The sequence below is a fragment of the Aedes albopictus genome, chromosome 2, assembly GCF_035046485.1.
Source record: "Aedes albopictus strain Foshan chromosome 2, AalbF5, whole genome shotgun sequence".
Lineage (NCBI taxonomy): Eukaryota > Metazoa > Arthropoda > Insecta > Diptera > Culicidae > Aedes > Aedes albopictus.
In genome coordinates this window covers 173,852,005-173,870,921 of record NC_085137.1, presented here as the reverse complement: position 1 = coordinate 173,870,921, position 18,917 = coordinate 173,852,005, and the positions used below count along the sequence as shown (strand labels likewise).

General features: G+C 39.1%; 1 protein-coding gene across 7 annotated transcripts in view; it reads right to left on the bottom strand.

The window, feature by feature from the left end:
* The window catches only part of LOC109418311 (dual specificity calcium/calmodulin-dependent 3',5'-cyclic nucleotide phosphodiesterase 1), a 760,467-nt gene that overhangs the window by 522,417 nt on the left and 219,133 nt on the right, over positions 1-18,917 (bottom strand). Inside the window, exon 1 of one of the 7 annotated variants that reach the window (XM_062850743.1) lies at positions 13,256-13,403. The exons of the other annotated variants lie outside the window; for them this stretch is intronic. The gene's annotated coding sequence lies outside the window, so the exon portion shown is untranslated. Of the gene's footprint in view, positions 1-13,255; positions 13,404-18,917 lie in introns of those variants that run through there. 7 annotated transcript variants of the gene reach the window in all.

The window sequence follows — 18,917 nt, the reverse complement described above, 5'->3', positions numbered from 1 at the left end:
TCCTCCGGAAATTCCTAGAGTAATTCCTCCAGAAATTTGTGGAGGAATTTTTCCGAAATTTCCTGGAGGAAATTCTCCGGAAGTTCCTGGAGGATTTCCCTCCGAAATTCCTGGAGGAATTGCCACGGAAATTCCTGGAAGAATTCTCTCGGAAACACATGGAGGAATTCATTCGGAAAATCATGAAGGAATTTCTTTTGCAAAATTCCTGGTGGAATTACATCGGAAATTCATGGAGAAATTCCTTTGGAAATTTCCAAAGGAATTTCTCCAGGAATTTCCGACAGAATTTCTCCTGGAATTTCTGAAGGAATTCTTCCTGGAATTTCCAAAAAAATCCTTCAGGAATTTCCAAAAGAGTTTCTCCAGGAATTTCCGTAGGAATTTCCAAAGGAATTCCTCCAGGAATTTCAAATGGAATTCCTCCGGGAATTTTTAAGAAATTTCTCCAAGAATCTCTGAAGCAATCCCTCCAGGAATTTCCGAAATAATTGCTCCACGAATTTCAGAAGGAATGCATCCAAGAGATTCCGGAGGGATTTCTTCAGGAATTTCCGAAGAAATTCCGAAAGAATTCCTGCAGGAATTTCCATGAATCTTCAAACGAATTCGTCCAGCAATTTCCAAAGGAATTCCTCCCGGAATTTCCGAAAGAATTCCTCCAGGAATTTTTGAAGGAATTCCTAACGGAATTTGTAAAGAAATTCCTCCAAGAATTTTCGAGGGAATTCCTCTTGGAATTTCCAAAAATAAAATCCAAAAAGACTTTCCGAAAAAAAATTCCGAAGGAATTCTTCCAGTAATTTCCGAAGAAATTATTCCAGCATTTTCCGAAGCAATTCCTCCTGCAATTTCCAAAGGAATTCGTCCAGTAGTTTCCGAAGGAATTCCTCCAGGAATCATAAAAAGCATTCCTCTAAGAAATTTGGAATGATTTTTTCTCCAGGAATGTCCTAAGGAATTCATCCTAGGATTTTCTCAGGAGTTTCTCTATAGATTTCTGAAAGAATTCCTCCTGAAATTTCCGGAGGTATTCATCCAAGACTTTTCGAGGGAACTCCCGAAATAATTTCCAAAGGAATTCCTCCAGAACTTTTCGAAGGAATTCGTTCAGGAATTTCCGAACGAATTCCTTCAGGAATTTCCGAAGGAATTCCTTCAGGAATTTCCGAAGGAATTCTTCCAGGAATTTGCGAAGGGATTCCTCCAAGAATTCTGAATTTTTTTAAGGAATTCTTCCAGGAATCTCCGATGCAATTCCTCCCGGAATTTCCGAAAGAATTCTTCCAGGAATTCTTGAAGAAATTCATTCTGGAATTTCCGAATGAATTCCTCCAGGAATCTCCAAAGGAATTCGTCCAGCAATTCCTCCAGAAATTTCCAATGGAATTCCTCCAGCAATTTCCGATGGAATTCCTTCAGAAATTTCCGAAAGAATTCCTCCAGGAATTCCTAAAGGAATTTCTCCTGAAATTTCCGAATGAATTCCTCCGGGAATCTCCAAAGGAATTCGTCCAGCAATTTCCGAAAGAATTCCTCCCGAAATTTCTGAAAGAATTCCTCGAGGAATTTTTAAAGGATTTCCTAATGGAATTTCCGAAGGAATTCCTCCCGGATTTTCCGAAAGAATTCCTTCAGGATTTTCCGAAGGAATTCTGCTAGGAATTTCCGACGGTAATTCTCCAGGAATTTCCAAAAAAAAATCTGAAAAGGATTTCCGAAAAAAATCCTCCAGGAATTTCTGAAGGAATTCCTCCAGGAATTTCCGAAGGAATTCCTCCAGGAATTTCCAGAAGAATTGGTCCAGCAATTTCCGAAGGGATTCTTCCAGTAATTGACGAAGAAATTATTGCAGGAATTTCTGAAGGAATTCCTCCTGGAATTTCCAATGAAATTCGCCCAGCAATTTCCGAAGGGATTTCGCCCGGAATTTCCGAAAGAATTCCTCCAGGAATTCCTAAAGGAATTCCTCCTGGAATTCCTAAGGAATTCGTCCAGCAATTTCCGAAGGAATTCCTCCCGAAATTTCTGAAAGAATTCCTCCAGGAATTTCCGATGGAAATCTTCCTGGAATTTCCGAAGGAATTCCTCCAGGAATTCCGCTAGGAATTTCTGAAGGAATTCCTGCAAGAATTTCCTAAAAAATTCCAAAAAGTATTTCCGAAAAAAAATCCTCTACGACTTTCCGAAGGAATTCCTCCAGGACTTTCGGAAGGAATTCCTCCAGGAATTTTCAATGACATTCGTTCAGCAATTTCCGAAGGAATTACTCCAGGAATTTCCAAAAGCATTCCTCCAGGAAGTTTGGAATTATTTTGTCCAGGAATTTCGTAAGGAATTCACCTAAGGATTTCCTCACGAATTTCTCTATGGATTTCTGAAAGAATTCTTCCACTAATCTCCGAAGGTATTCATCCAAGATTTTCCTAAGGAACTGCCCAAGGAATTTCCGAAAGAATTGCTCCAGGAATTTCCGAAGGAATTCCTTCAGGAATTTCCGATGGCATTCTTTCAGGAATTTGCGAAGGGACTCCTCCAGGAATTTTGAATGGAATTCCTTCAGGAATTTCTAAAGGAATCCCTCCAGGTATTTCCGAAGGAATACCCTCAGGAATTTTCGAAGGTATTCCTCCAAGAATTTCCGAAGGAATTCCTGCATACATTAAAAAAACACGAGGATGCATGAGAATTTTATTTTTACTAGTGAATAACAGCTCTGATCATCTAAGTTTTTCAGTTAAGTTAGAATAAAATTGATCGGTCAGGGGGGGGCCACGGCCCCCCCCTGCCCCCCCCCCTGGCTACGCCCTTGTCTGAAGGAATCCTTAATAAATTCCTGGAAGAATTTGATCAATCACTCTTTGGGAATCCCAGAAGAATCTCCAGTAAAAGTCCTGGGACAAATTTGTGAAGAAATCACGAAGGATTTTTTGGAGGTATCTCGGATAGAATTGCCACCGTGCCGTCATCAAGTCATAAATCAGCACAGCCTCCCATACTAAAAGATTTGAGCGTTATAGTTGACGATCGGTTGAACCTCAATAGCCACGTTGACTATGCTTGTAAAACTCAGCGAAGGAAGTCAACACACGATATCCAGGATCATGCCTGTGTATTATGTTAGGCAAAAGGTTATTGCGACCATAACAAAATGCAAATGCTTCATAGAAAATGAAAAAGGCCCCCCTAAAGAATAAACATATGTTCCATGAAAATGTTCAATGTTTCCCATAAATAATTGAAACGTTTCATACTTTATAGAAAATGTACCGGTAAAACATGAAATTTTCTCAATAGAAGTGCAATTTTGTACCAATAAATAATACTAAAATATTCCATAATAAACTACAAATGTTCCATAATAAAATGCAAATGCTCCATACAAAAATAAAATTGTACCCATAGTAAATTGAATATTACTCCATAGAAAACCTGAATAACACCATTAAATATTAGAACACACCATATAAAATAGATAAATGCTCCATAAGTATTATCAAACTGCACCATAAAAAGCATTATTTGCTCCATGAAAACATGAAAATGCTCCATAACGTTAAACATCTGCACCACTAATGTGGTGCAATGAGAAGCAATTCAGCACTGCTGAATTTATTTAAAACAATATGCTATCCATGGAGGATTTTTAATTTTTCATGGAACAATTCATATTTTATATGGTGCAGTTTGATAATACTTATGAAGCGTTCATCTATTTTCTATGATGCAATTTCATTTTTTATGGTGCAATTTAGTTTTTCTTTGGAGCAATATTTAATTTACTATAGGTACAATTATATTTTTTATGGAGCACAAGCTGTACCCGGCAAACTTTGTCTTGCCTACTGCGTTTTTTGACGTTTCAAGTTTCTAGCCAAGACCAAGTCCCCGGTCAAAATGTATGGGAGATCGATTTTCAAAAACTCTCATTGTTTCCATGTTTTTGCCACATAAACCTTGCTTGGGGAAAAACTAACAGAACAAAACTTACACGACCCAAATCGGACCATCTGTTTGCAAGTTTTGCGCGGTCCCACGTATGCCATTACATTTTTATATATATAGATTTGAATTTTATTATGGAACATTTTAGTATTATTTATTGGCACAAAATTGCACTTTTATTAAGAAAATTTAGTGTTTTACCGGTACATTTTCTATAAAGTATGGAAAGTTTACAATTATTTATGGGTAAGATTGCACATTTTCGTGGAACATATGTTCATTCTTAATGGAGCGTTTTTTGATTATCTATGGAGCGTTTCTAGTTGTTTATGGGTGCAATAAATAGGCTGCCGTTATGTTATGCTTAATGAGCAACTTGTATTTAGCGTGTTCGTGATTTGCTACTCAACCTGGTAACGGACCTAAGTAACACACTTGTCACAGAAGAGTCACGGCGGCGCAGGTTTTTGTTACGCAGAGTCATTGTGACTTAATTCTAACAAATAAATACTAACTTGCTAGAAGTAAGTCACAATGACTTCTGTGCAACAAATACCTGTAACAAGTGTGTTACTTGGGGGACTGTATGCAACACCTCCTAAGTAAAGCCTAACGCGCAACTGTTAGTGCAAGACCAGCCAGCGCAAGGATGGTCATGACTCATCCTGATCCTCATTCCTCGGTTGGCTGTTTGGACGCATCAGAAGTGATGCGCGGAGCTCAGTAATTCCACTTGCGAGCCGGATTTGGACCTCAATAATGCCGAACATGAGGTGCAAGAAGTAGCCAGAGGCCTCTTCTGGCGGGTGTATTGTCTGCATTATTTAGGTACAGAGTTCCAGCCTGGGCCGGTGAAGAAGACTTTCTTTAAAAGCTACTTGTATCGATTCGGACATGCAGAGTTTCCTCCTTGCTCAACCCATCTGGGCAACGAGGGGTCTCCGGAGCATATGGTGTTCATTTGTCCACGGTTCAGGAAAGCAAGTAGCGAGATGCTAACGAGTGATACTGGTAATTTTGATCAATATAACATGTTGAGACATATGGCAAGTAAAACATTTATAAGAACCAGCACTCTTAACCCTCTTTCCAACCTTCGCCGAGGATTGATTTCGCTGTTTTGAGTATTATATTTACGCCCCAAAACAATTCTCTCAACTTCACCTCAACACTGGCTTGTACCGGTATGCGGCAAGCGATCGAACGGACTCGTTCACCCAGTTTTCGGCCGGTAAAACGAAGAAATTTAATAGTTATGACCTTTAATACCCGCTCAAACGCCCACATATCCACCACCACCGACCGGTAGGAGGTAGGTACAGTCTAGACTCCTACTACACGGCTTCCGTCTACACGGTCACCTATTACACGGATTCCTATTACACGGCCGTCCGTGTTGTGGGAATCACAGAGCTTATGGGATTTCGCCTAATTGGGGGTGTGAGCGAATATCTCAGGCGTATTACAAGATAGCACCATACTTTCTTTGGCAAAGTTGTAAGGACTGTTCATTTTATAAAGAGGACAACTTTGCAAGGCTATAAAAAGAAAACGCGTAGTTCAAATTTGAGCAGCCTTGGTTAGTTGTTCAGTACATTTTATTAGCAGATAATAACCATAAATAAATTGGGTTGAAATTATTGAACTTCATAAAAATGTGGCAAAGTGTTTTGAGAGATTAAGGACAAGGTATTTGGAGTACATTGCTCAAAATTTCTAGAGCACCGTTTTTTAGAACCGTTGAACGGATTTGGATTAAAATGCATCACGCTATTGACAACCACTGAACAATGAGCGTGATGCATTTTCATCCAAATCCGTTCAACGGTTCTAAAAAACGGTGCTCTAGAAATTTTGAGCAATGTACTCCAAATACCTTGTCCTTAATTTTTCAATTCCCAAAAACTAAAGATAAACACAAAATTTCTGTAAAACATCGGTGTATCGTTTTTAATTGCATAAAAGTGTTTGCCATGCTGCAGCAGTTTGAGTGATACATATTCTGGCAAAATATAAACCTAATCGGAATAATGGTTGTTGAGATATTAAAGTTACAAGTTGGACTCGATTTTCAGTATAAAATTTATTTGTTAAACAAAAATGTATAAAAATATTAAATTTTGAATGTTTTCAATGGATCTAGTCGAAAGTACTAATAATGCAATTTCAAATGCAGAAAACCGCTTCTTGATAGCATTGTTGGCTTGGTTACTGTGCTTAATGACAGTTACCGGAGATAAAACCGCTCCGTTCTTTGAAGGTTCTTCTAATTAACGATGTACTCTATTGCAAATACAACTTAACAATGATGTCGAAAATAAAAATTAACATGTAGTTATTTTTAAATAAGGTATATAAACACATAGGGTCAGACCTTGCTGAAAATAAATAATAATAAGCTTCTCTAGAATCAAAAACTTGCATTTGTGGAGCAAAAAGTATGCAATTTTTCATTATGGCCATCATTAAGTATTAAATTTATGATGAAGAATGTACTTTAAAGCATATTTTTCTTCGATATCATTTAGAATGCGATTCTTTTCTATACTGGACAAATTTTGAACTGATTGCGTAGTGTTATTGCATCACTGGACCTTAATAAGTATTTTTTATCAATTTCATTGATAACAAGACAACTTACTATATCAAGCTGTATAATGCTTGGTGCATTATTACTGACCAACTATTACACTCTACCTTTAGAAGAATAGTATTAGATCCCAACACATTGAAAAGCTCATGAAAATTTTAAAGTTATGTATGTGGAAAGTTGTGTAGAATTTTGAGAAATGGGGTTTTATTGAGTTTTAACGAAAACCGCTTCAGTTCCATAATCAAGGACAATTTGTATAATGTTATATTTTTCCTACACTGTAGAATAGCTATGGAAATTTATGCAAAAAAACGATAATGATTTAATTGAAAAATAAAAAAGATATCACACAAATAAGGTGTCCTCTTTATAAAATGAACAGTCCTTAGTACTAGAATAGATCTACCACACAATGCCAACTATCATCCAATTAGTTGGCAATTTGGCCAATAGAGGCGCTATGTAGATGTGGTTGCTATGTACACTCGCCAGTAGAAGCACTCATAAGTTATCACATGCGATATCTCTAGATCTACTTTATTTGGAATAATGCTGTCTTCGGCAAAGTTGTACAGTAGGTCAACAACTATCTGGCGATTGAATAATTAGTTGGTGATTTCGCCGCTAGGTGGCGCTAGTTGTCAAGCAAAGCTTCAAACTCCGCTATCTCGAGATCCAGAGCAGATAGAAAAGTGCCGTCTTCGGCAAAGTTCTTCGGGAATTTGACTGACTGCTAACGACTGTATTGACGAGTATTTCGCTTGTTTTACGGCTCTTTCAGTCTATATTAAGCAGCTAAAACGCCTTTCGCATCTACTGTCCTACGTTTCGGTGTGAAGGTGAAATACACACCGAAACGTAGGACAGTAGATGCGAAAGGCGTTTTAGCTGCTTAATATAGACTGAAAGAGCCGTAAAACAAGCGAAATGTTCTTCGGGAAGTCAAGAGCAATCTGGTGGTTCAACAATAAGTTGGTGATTTCGCCGCTAGGTGGTGCTAGTTGTCAAGTAAAGCTTCAAACTCCGCTATCTCGAGATCCAGAGCAGATAGAAAAGAGCCGTCTTCGGCAAAGTTCTTCAGGAAGTTAAGAGCAATCTGGTGGTTCAACAATAAGTTGATGATTTCGCCGCTTGATGACGCTAGTTGTAAAGTAAAGCTTCAAACTCCGCTATTTCGAGATCCAGAGCAGATAGAAAAGTGCCGCCTTCGGCAAATTTCTTCAGGAAGTCAAGAGCAATCTGGTGGTTCAACAATTAGTTGGTGATTTCGCCGCTAGGTGGCGCTAGTTGTCAAGCAAAGCTTCAAACTCCGCTATCTCGAGATCCAGAGCAGATAGAAAAGTGCCGTCTTCAGCAAAGTTCTTCAGGAAGTCAAGAGCAATCTGGTGGCTCAACAATTAGTTACTGATTTCGCCACTAGGTGGCGCTAGTTGTTAAGCAAAGCTTCAAACTCCGCTATCTCGAGATCCAGAGCAGATAGAAAAGTGCCGTCTTCGGCAAAGTTCTTCAGGAAGTCAAGAGCAATCTGGTGGCTCAACAATTAGTTACTGATTTCGCCACTAGGTGGCGCTAGTTGTAAAATAAAGCTTCAAACTCCGCTATCTCGGGTTCCAGAGCAGATAGAAAAGTGCCGTCTTCGGTAAAATTCTTCAGGAAGTCAAGAGCAATCTGGTGGTTCAACAATTAGTTGGTGATTTCGCCGCTTGGTGGCGCTAGTTGTAAAGTAAAGCTTCAAACTCCGCTATTTCGAGATCCAGAGCGGATAGGAAAGTGCCGCCTTCGGCAAATTTCTTCAGGAAGTCAAGAGCAATCTGGTGGTTCAACAATTAGTTGGTGATTTTGCCTCTAGGTGGCTCTAGTTGTCAAGTAAAGCTTCAAACTCAGCTATCTCGAGATCCAGACCAGCTAGAAAAGTGCCGTCTTCGCCAAAGTTCTTCAGGAAGTCAAGAGCAATCTGGTGGTTCAACAATTAGTTGGCGATTTCACCGCTAGGTGGCTCTAGTTGTAAAATAAAGCTTCAAACTCCGCTATCTCGAGATCCAGAGCAAATAGAAAAGTGCCGTCTTCGGCAAAATTCTTCAGGAAGTCAAGAGCAATCTGGTGGTTCAACAATTAGTTGGTGATTTCGCCGCTTGATGACGCTAGTTGTCAAGCAAAGCTTCAAACTCCGCTATCTCGAGATCCAGAGCAGATAGAAAAGTGCCGTCTTCAGCAAAGTTCTTCAGGAAGTCAAGAGCAATCTGGTGGCTCAACAATTAGTTGGTGATTTCGCCGCTAGGTGGCACTAGTTGTCAAGTAAAGCTTCAAACTCCGCTATCTCGACATCCAGGGCAGATAGAAAAGTGCCGCCTTCGGCAAAGTTCTTTAGGAAGTCAAAAGCAATCTGGTGGTTCAATAATTAGTTGGTGATTTCGCCGCTAGGTGGCTCTAGTTGTCAAGCAAAGCTTCAAACTCCGCTATCTCGAGATCCAGAGCAGATATAAAAGTGCCGTCTTCGGTAAAGTTCTTCAGGAAGTCAAGAGCAATCAGGTGATTTAATAATTAGTTGGTGATTTCGCCGCTAGGTGGCGCTAGTCGTGAAGTAAAATGTTAAACTTCTCTAGCTCGCTAGAGGTTTATAGGAACCTTCCTTCGTGGATTCTTTATATTTTATTCCGGTGACCCTAAAAATCCATCCAAAGATTATTTCAGGAGTTCCTATAGAAATCCCTTAAAGAATTGTTTTTTGACATTTCTCCAGGAATATCTTAAGAATATCTCTTCTTGGAACTACTGCACAACATTCTCCAGTTTTCCAGAATATTTCCGATTTCCGATGAATTGTTTTAAAGGAATCCTTCAGAAACTTCATAATGATTTTATTCAGAAATTCCTCAAGGATGTTCTTTAAAAATGCCTTCAGCGAATTTCTCAGAAACTAATCCACGATTTTTTTCCTTATTTTTTTCCAAATATATTTCTTATGAAATTCTTCTAGAAATTCCTCCTGGAATTCCCCCGAGGAATTTGTCAGAAGCTCCACCAACGATTGTTTCTGAAATTGTTTCAATGAAATTAAATTTCATCAGGGAATTTTTGGACATTTCTTTAGAAATTCTTTCAGATAGCCCTCCAAGAATAACTCCTACATGTTTATGTAATTTTATGGACTGCTTCTGTAAATATCTGTGGAGTAATATCTCAAAAAATTCCCGGAAGAATCTCCAAAGAAATCCCAGGACATATTTCTGAAAGAACCGCAGGAGGCATCCCAAAGAAAAACCTTCTAGGCATTTCTTTGGTAACCCCTGACGATATTTTCTTAGGGACTCCTTGGAAGAAAGTCAAGGAAAAATGTTTGAGGTAACCTCTTACTGATATTAATGAAAAAATCCTTTAACTACTGAAGGAGTCTTAAGTGATATTTCAGATGAAATTCTTTAGTAGGCTTTAGATGAAATCCATAGAGGAATTTGTGAAAAAATCCTTGGAGGAATTTTTGAATAAATTGTTTATCTAATTCCTGAGAATTATGTGAAAGAATCAGGCGTGGCGCAAATTTATCGCACAGAACGTAAGCAATTTAATGACGTAAATTTAAAGATCTGAAGACTTATTAATACATCATTCTTGTAAAATTGAACTCAATGTGACGTAAACAATTTGAGAATCGTGCATCATTACGTTACATATGACGAAAAATTCAGTTAAATGTAAAAGAAAATAACGTCTCTTGAGCAATTACGGAAAATTTATGGAAAAACTTAAAACACTAAAAAAATATTCGAATATTTTTTTAAGAATCCTTGGAGAATTTTTTGCAAGAATGCTGGACTTTTTATTTTCTAAAAATAAAACACTGTTAGAATGTCAGGAATCCATGGATGGTTTTCTGAAAAAAATCCTGGAGAAATTTCTTTAATAATCCATGAGCTTCTCAAGCATGGAGTTGTTTTAGAAGAATTTATGACGAAATTTTTGGAGGGTATTGTATAGAAATTTCTGAAGATTGCATGGAATATATGCCTTGAAAAATGTCATTCGTAAATTGCCATAAAAATCTTCCAAGAGATAAACAAAGGGTACGTAGGAGGATGTGTTTGTTAACCAATTTAGATGACCGCTAAGATTTTTTTTGATACACCAAAACCTCCATTTAGGTAATGAGTCGGGACTGCCAAAATAGAATTTTTACCTAAATGGATTCATTACCTAAATGGATTAAGTCTATTACCTAAATGGAGTACAAGGTTGAAAAGAAGTTCAAGAAGGGAGAGTGACTAGGAGATTTAAAGGGGGTCATGCGGAGTTTCAGAGGACTTTCAAGGGAGTCTCAGGAAAGGAGGGGCTTTAGGGGCATTTTCGGGGGTTTTGGAGGGTCTCAGGTCAAACTTGTCATTCAAACAACTAGATGGGCACGAAAAACGAAAAACCCTGCAAAATTCCGCCAGACTGAAAAATTATTCAATGTCGGGTCAAAGTCGGGTCAATTTTTATCGTATGTTGGGTCACTGTTGGACCAACATCGAACAACTGGTGGGTCTATATTGGGTTTGCCGGCCAAAATGAAAACAGGTCAATGATAGGTTGATGTCGGGTTTGTAAATGGAGGGACCTAAATAGATTTTACCTAAACGGATCCTACGTAATCAACAGATTTGACTTCCTGAAGAAGTTTGCCGAAGGCGGCACTTTTCTATCTGCTCTGGATCTCGAAATGGCGGAGTTTGAAGCTTTACTTGACAACTAGCGCCACCTAGCGGCGAAATCACCAACTTATTGTTGAACCACCAGATTGCTCTTGACTTCCTGAAGAACTTTGCCGAAGACGGCACTTTTCTATCTGCTCTGGATCTCGAGATAGCGTTTGAGGAGTTTGAAGCTTTGCTTGACAACCAGCGCCATTTAGCGGTGAAATAACCAACTAATCATTGAACCGCCAGATTGCTCTAGACTACCTGAAGAACTTTGCCCACGACGGCCCTCTTCTATCTGCTCTGGATCCCGAGCTAGAGATGTTTAAAATTTTACTTCACGACTAGCGCCACCTAGCGGCGAAATCACCAACTAATTGTTGAATCACCAGATTGCTTTTGACTTCCTAAAGAACTTTGTCGAAGATGGCACTTTTCTATCTGCTCTGGATCTCGAGATAGCGGAGTTTGAAGTTTTACTTGACAAATAGCGCCACCTAGCGGCAAAATCACCAACTTATTGTTGAATCACCAGATTGCTCTTGACTTCCTGAAGAACTTTGCCGAAGACGGCACTTTTCTATCTGCTCTGGATCTCGAGATAGCGGAGCTTGAAGCTTTGCTTGACAACTAGCGCCACCTAGCGGCGAAATCACCAACTAATTTTTAAATCTCCAGATAGTTGTTGACCTACTGTACAACTTTGCCGAAGACAGCATTATTCCAAATAAAGTAGATCTAGAGATATCGCATGTGATAACTTATGAGTGCTTCTACTGGCGAGTGTACATAGCAACCACATCTACATAGCGCCTCTATTGGCCAAATTGCCAACTAATTGGATGATAGTTGGCATTGTGTGGTAGATCTATTCTAGTACTACAACTTTGCCAAAGAAAGTATGGTGCTATCTTGTAATACGCCTTAGATATTCGCTCACACCCCCAATTAGGCGAAATCCCATAAGCTCTGTGATTCCCACAACACGGATTCCTACTGCACCCCCGAACCAACCGTGTAGTAGGAGTCTAGACTGTACAACATTACGAAGTCTCGTTTATGCTGCCAATCGTCACGTCGTCGGGTGCTGCAACCACTACTGCATGATCATTTTTATGATTATTATTCCGGTGTCGAGTTGGTGAATGTATCTACCGAACCGAAAAGCTCTTCTGACGGAGAGCTTGAATAAATATACGCCCCTCCGACCGGCGAACGTTCTTTCTGTGGGTGATGGAAACTAATTAATGAGCTATTTAAATACTGAGGTGCGTGTGGGCAACTGTATATGGTGGAGTTTTCACACTGAGAAACAAACAGATTCTCTTGAAATGTTGCACTTCACAAGCAAAAGGCCATTCAACTTAATGTTAAAAATGGTCGGACAATAGTTTTGCACATCAATAACTTTCATACTTTTTGGGACACTCTACAAATGATTAACAAGGTAATTCTTGCTTAGGTTTACTTCAAAAATTAGTGGGAAAGCTCTTGGAACATAGTGTAGTGGCATCCTTAAGCTTTCAGGTATACCTCTATCTACAAATGAAAGGCAACAAGTTCTTCCATACATCCAACTAAACTATTCAAATCCTGAGAGAGAGGAGACAGCTCACTGACAGCCACGATGTTTACATGTCTTCTTCTTACTACTTTTTACAACTTTTAGCGTCGCACAATGGTTTGAAAAAATATCATTGGTCAAAAATGAATTGCATATTGAGTTCGTTGTGACAGAGCATGGAAAATAAATGGATTCGTTGCGCTGGTCGTGGGAAACTTATCATTATTATTTTATCTCTTTTAAATACAACAAACGGAGCAAAATTTTGATAAGATCTTTTGGATATTTGGCCACTCCACACCATCAATGTGCGATTTTCAGCTCGGTTCGCGGTGACAGTTTGTGACAGGTCTTCCTTGACAATAAGTAGCACGCAATCGAAGCCAGCTGTCTCCTCTCTCTCAGTTCAAATCTATTGAAGCCAGCCATGCCAAACACAATTTGAATCCCTGCAGCGCAGCGTGACGAATGTAACAACACCTTCCACTCTCAGGTCGATAATCGTAGAACCATCTAAACTCCCACCGACCTACTTCGTCGCATTAATTGCCTGCTTCAAGCAGCCGACGACGATGATGCATCAAGTACAAAACAGCCAACCCCACTCAAACACAAATCACTTCACTTGGCACATCGATCGATTCTTCTCAGACGACACACAGACCGCTCAAAGCAGTGCACATTTTCTATAATTTTTCATATTTATTCTTTCTCGCGGTGCCGCACTATCAACCCCGGGCCAAGATCAGCAACACCCTGAAGAGCGGCATTCGTCGTTCTAGCCGTTTGGCCGTTTGGTATTTTCCGACAATTTACGATTCAATATTTCACCGGGTGGGTCACCGGAGCCCCTCCTACGACGACTCAGCAATATGTAGAGACCCTGTCTGGCAGTTTGCCGTTGGATCTATGCGGGTTGGGTAAGGCCCAGGCTTTTCTGTATCTCTATCACTCCGAATGGTGGAGTCACGGGTTATGCGAGATTAGCTTGGAGGCCTTCTCAGCAGCGGCGGCGTCACACTTTATTCTGCGATATTTTATGAATTCTTCTTTGCCCGCGGCACACGCACTATGACACTTCTTTCGGCCGGGTGTCGAAAACACTTTATGCTTGGTAATCTTATTTTCTAGCTACACTCGGCTGGATCGAAATTTACATAGGGAAAGTATTTTAGTTGTGAGCATAGGGTAGGTGTACCAGGTGTGATCGTAACTAATTGGTGTTTGGTTGAACTTGAGATACTGAAGCTTTGATACGATTTCGTTGTTTATGCTTTAGGCTGTTACGTGTGGATTATTGAAAATAAAAGTTTCAAACGTCATCAGATATTTAGGATATTATGCTCGAATCACGAAGCGGCCTTGTGGTCGCGAGGATCACTCATGCAACTATATGCTGTCAAGTGGTGAGTCAATGATAACAATGGATCACAAGTGTAATCAGACAGGAACGTCTTGAAACCCACTAAAAGTCTTCTGAATATTTCTGAAATGCCTCCGAAAACCCCCTTTTTTTTTTTCCTTCTAAACCATAGGGGGATAAATCTGCTCATCAGACACCCTAACAGGAAGGTTAGGGTAGTGTGGGGATGAGGCCGTCTTCTACAATGCCGGTAGAAGCCAGGACTACTCTCTCCTCGACCCACTAAAACACATTCCTATGGTCGCCAAACCCTACGTCTCTCCGGAACCACCAAGAAGGTATTGCTTCAGAGAGGGGCTAGTGCATATCGCACCCTCAAGGTTAGCTGCCGTAGCCTAGCAGCAACGAACATCGATGACTCGCTCTGGAGAGTCCATCACGATAGCCTGCTGGCGCTTAGCCAGTCTCCCGAGTGGTCCTCGCCACTCCCTTTGTCCTCGGAAGGCGGGCAGGGTCAACCCCGCCCGCGCCCTAATGCTGAGCGGACATCAAGAACTGATGCCTACATGCAACCCGATCTGACCTGCTGAAGGCCTTGTTTGCCTGTAATGCACCTGTGCCCAAAACAACCGAAAATACCTCTGTAGCGCCTCTGAAACCCGCTGAACATCATATGACTCTTTTCTAAAAAGCCTTCGAGAACCCCTGAGAACCCTGAGAAATCTACAAAATCACCTGTAACACCTCTGAAATTGGATGAAAATCATCTGAAACTTTCTGAAATGCCTTCGAAAATCACCCTTGCTCTCCCTGTAACGCACCTGTGACCCTACGAAAAGCCCGAAAACACCTCGGTAACGGCTCCGAAACTCGCTGAAAGCCATACGTATCTTCCTAAACTGCCTTCAGGAACCCCTGAGACGCCTTGGAAATCCACAAAAATCCCTGTAATGCCTTTGAAATTCGATGTAAATCACCTGAATTTTTCTAAAATGCTTCCGAAAACCCCATGAAACCCTCGGGTTCCTGTACCAAACCTGAGACCTGCCCCATTTAACGCCTCCATAACCCCCAAAAACGCCTCTGTAGCCATCTGAATCTGGCTGAAATGCTTCAGAAAACCCGCTGAAACCCCTTCAAACATGAGACCTCCCGAAAATTTTCAAAACGTTCCCGAAACCCCCTGTAAAGCCTCTGCAACCTCCAGAAACGTATTGAAACGCCTGGTAACGCTTCTGCCCCATCTCTGTCTAAAATACCATTGGAAGCCCTTGGAAACCTCGCATGATCTCCTCTGTAAATGTGCTAGCAATTCGCGCTTTTGAAACTTGTTTTCAATCTTGAAATCAATTTAGGTTCACTGAATTGATTTTGGTAAAAATTCGATTTAGGTAGTCTCGACTCATTACCTAAATGAAGGCCATATCACTTGAGCATTAAGCTGAATCCTTTTATGTGAAATATTTATAGGTTCTTCCATTTAAGTATCGTTACCTATTGGAATTTGATGGTATTCAAAACAGTTGCAGTACTTTAGCTTAGGGTTATGGTTGGTTTACGTGAATGAAGCAATGTGTGGAGTTAAGGGGAGTTAAGGGTGTGTCCAGGGTAGAGAGAAAGAATGGGGGAGAGGTGAGTTGGTATTATGATCAGCTCTTTAAAACCTTTTTTAAGTATAAGTCATCAGATCTACAAACATAATTTGTATGCTTGAATGAAATTCTTTCTTGTACAGGCTCATGCAACTAAGTGCAGTCCAGTGGAGAGTTAAATTTTTGTATGAGAATCTCCAAGAACTTTCTTGGGTGTAGGTCATCGAATCTACTAGCAAAATCAGTCTGAAACGTGTTAAATCGTCTGTAAAACCGCATGGAACGTTAATGAAACGCTTTTGAAGTCCCCCTGAAGTTTATTTTTCCATACTTTTCCGGAAATTCTCCTGAAGGTTCCTAAAACAATTTCTTGAGAAACTCCTTCGAAGATTCCTGCGGTCGGGGTCTCCAGTTAGTCTGGTGGTTAGTCTATAAAATGCCAATCCGGAGACGGCGGATTCGATTCCCGTTCCGGATAGGAAAATTTTGTCGACTCTCTGGGCAGAGTGCATCATTGTACTTGTCTCACAATATACAAATCCATGCAATGGTAGGCAAAGAAAGCCCTTCAATTAATAACTGTGGAAGTGTTCGAAGAACACTAAGTTGAAGCGAGGCAGACCAAGTCCCATTGGGACGACAAGCCATAAAGAGGACGAAGAAGATTACTACAAGGATTTTTTTTTTAATTGTGATTCCGTCAGAAATATCGCCTGGAATTCCTTGAGAGATTCTAGGATTTTTTTTTTCAAATTTACGTTAAAAAATTGCAGAATTGCAGAATTTTCGAGACAATTCAGGAAGGAATTTCCAAAGAAATTCCCTGGAGGATTGTCTGAAGAAATAAAATTACAGTTAAGTCCTTTGGAGATTCCCAGAAAAATCTTGAAATTTTTCTAAAGAGATTCCTGGACGTAAATTTTACTTCTGAAGTTATCCCTGGAGAATTTCTTGGATAAATACCTACAAAAATACTTGAAAAAACTTCTTAAGATATCTTATTGTTTCCATAGAAAATATCCAGAGAAACTTCTTGACTGGAGGAACTCTGGAAGAAAAAAATGCTTGAGATATTTCTAGAGGGATGCTTGAAAAGTCTGTAGAAAAGTTTCAGGAGGAATCTATTAAAAATGTTTGCAGACATCCTTGCAAAAACGGTAGACGAAGGTGTTGGTGGACCACTTGAAGAAAACATTCAATAAGTTTCTGTGGCATCCCTGTAAGATTTTCTGAAAGAAGGATGTTAAGGCGAAACTGGAAGCATTTTCTCATTTTTTTGGTTTTTGATTTTTTATTAAATAACAAAGCAATATTTTCAAAATCGGTTTTCGTACACATGTAGAGTATGGATCAAGGTATCTCCTGAATTTTTTTGAGGTGGAAAATGTTTTCCATTTTTGTAGAAACCATTTTTATGTGAAATTTTGTTCAAAAATGGTTTCTGCAAAAACGAAAAACATTTACCCCCAAAAAAAAATATCAGAAGATACCTCGATCCATACTCTACATGTGCACGAAAACCGATTTTGAAAATATTGTTTCGTTATTTAATAAAAAATCAACAACCAAAAAGTGAGGAAATGCTTCCAGTTTCGCCTTAAAGGAAGAAGAGATACCTCTGGAAAAATTCTTACAAAAAATCTTTTGAATGCCCTAAAGTACCACCTGGAGAAATTTCTGTACGAAATTCTCCAGTTTGATTGATTTTCTTGGAAAAATTTCTGAAATTAAAAAAAAATGTTTTTGGAGGGAGTTTTTGAAAGCATACCATGAAAAACTGAAGAAGGATCAATTTTTTGAAAAATGCGAAGACGTATATTCTGGAGTATTTTTCACAAAAATGGCTGACATATTGTTTTGTAGATATTTCTGGAACATCACCGAAAAAAAACTCATAGCTTTGAATAAATCCAACGTTATCTATGGAGGGGAGGGACTTTTGAGAAATCCCAGAAATAACTGATAGATGTTTTTTTTTTGATAATTTGCACTGAAGAATTTATAAATAAATGTCAGAGGATCCCGAAATATGTGGATAAATACTTGAAAGACTCTCTGAATGCAATTTCTGGATGATAATTTCTAAAAGATTTTCTTGAAAAATGGAGTTCCTAAAGGAAAATCTTACAGAGTTTCTAAAAGAATCGCCGCATCTTTGTGAAAAACAAAAACTCTCTGAAGCGCATCTTTTGAAGAAATTACTGGAAAAGTCTCTTGAGGCAAAAAAATACTTGAGAAATATTTGGAAGAAATTTTGGAGAAACCCCAAAGAAAGTACTCTTGAAAAATACTCTGATAATATTCCTGAAGGAATTCCTTGGGTGGTAAAAGAGATACACGTACAATCTTCTGCAACAATCTTGGAAAGAATTCAGAAGAAACCCATCTTTTAAGAAATTTCTGGTAAAAATCCTGAAGAAGACCGAAGTAAAAATCCTGAAGAAACTCCTGATAGAATTACTGGAGGTAATCCCGAAAAAAAATCCGAAGAAATACATTAACATGCATTATGAAAGGATATCTGGAAGTATTTGTTAAGGAATTCTCGGTGAAATCATTCCAGGAAGTCTTGCAAAAATCTTCTCCCTTTACACATTTCGTATAAAATTTGATAAATCCTGAAATAATTCTTGAGCGAATTTCTGGCGGTATCCGTGGAGGAAACCATGAATGTAATCCCAAAGGGTACATGATTGGTTTAGGGAGAACTACCACTTTTCCTTGGGAAATAACCAAAACTGACAGCATTGTTGAACTCAGTTGGCTGATGATTATTTTTGGTGTAGAATCATGCCCTGAGTTCGAAAACGCATGGGAAACCCTTGCCCTTAAACTCGTCAAGATCTCGACTTCCTACAATTTGACGCAAAAACTGAATTGAGATGATCGAAAAACATAATATTCAGCGTTCTATTCACGAAAAAAAAAGAAATTTGCAACTGAAAATTCAAGATATTTGTTTTTATGAAATTTTACATTAAAAAAAAAGTTAAATTCAATTTTCAGCTAGATCCCAAAATCAGTTCTAGTTTAAATTTCTTGAAGTACGCTTTCGAAATCAGTACTCAAGGCAAAATTTCATGCTTAGTATCATTTTTTTGGTTTTCGATTTAACGGAGCAATATTTTCTTTAAAATCGGTAACTATACGCAATTTGAGGAAGAATCAAAGTATTTTTTTTTGAAAA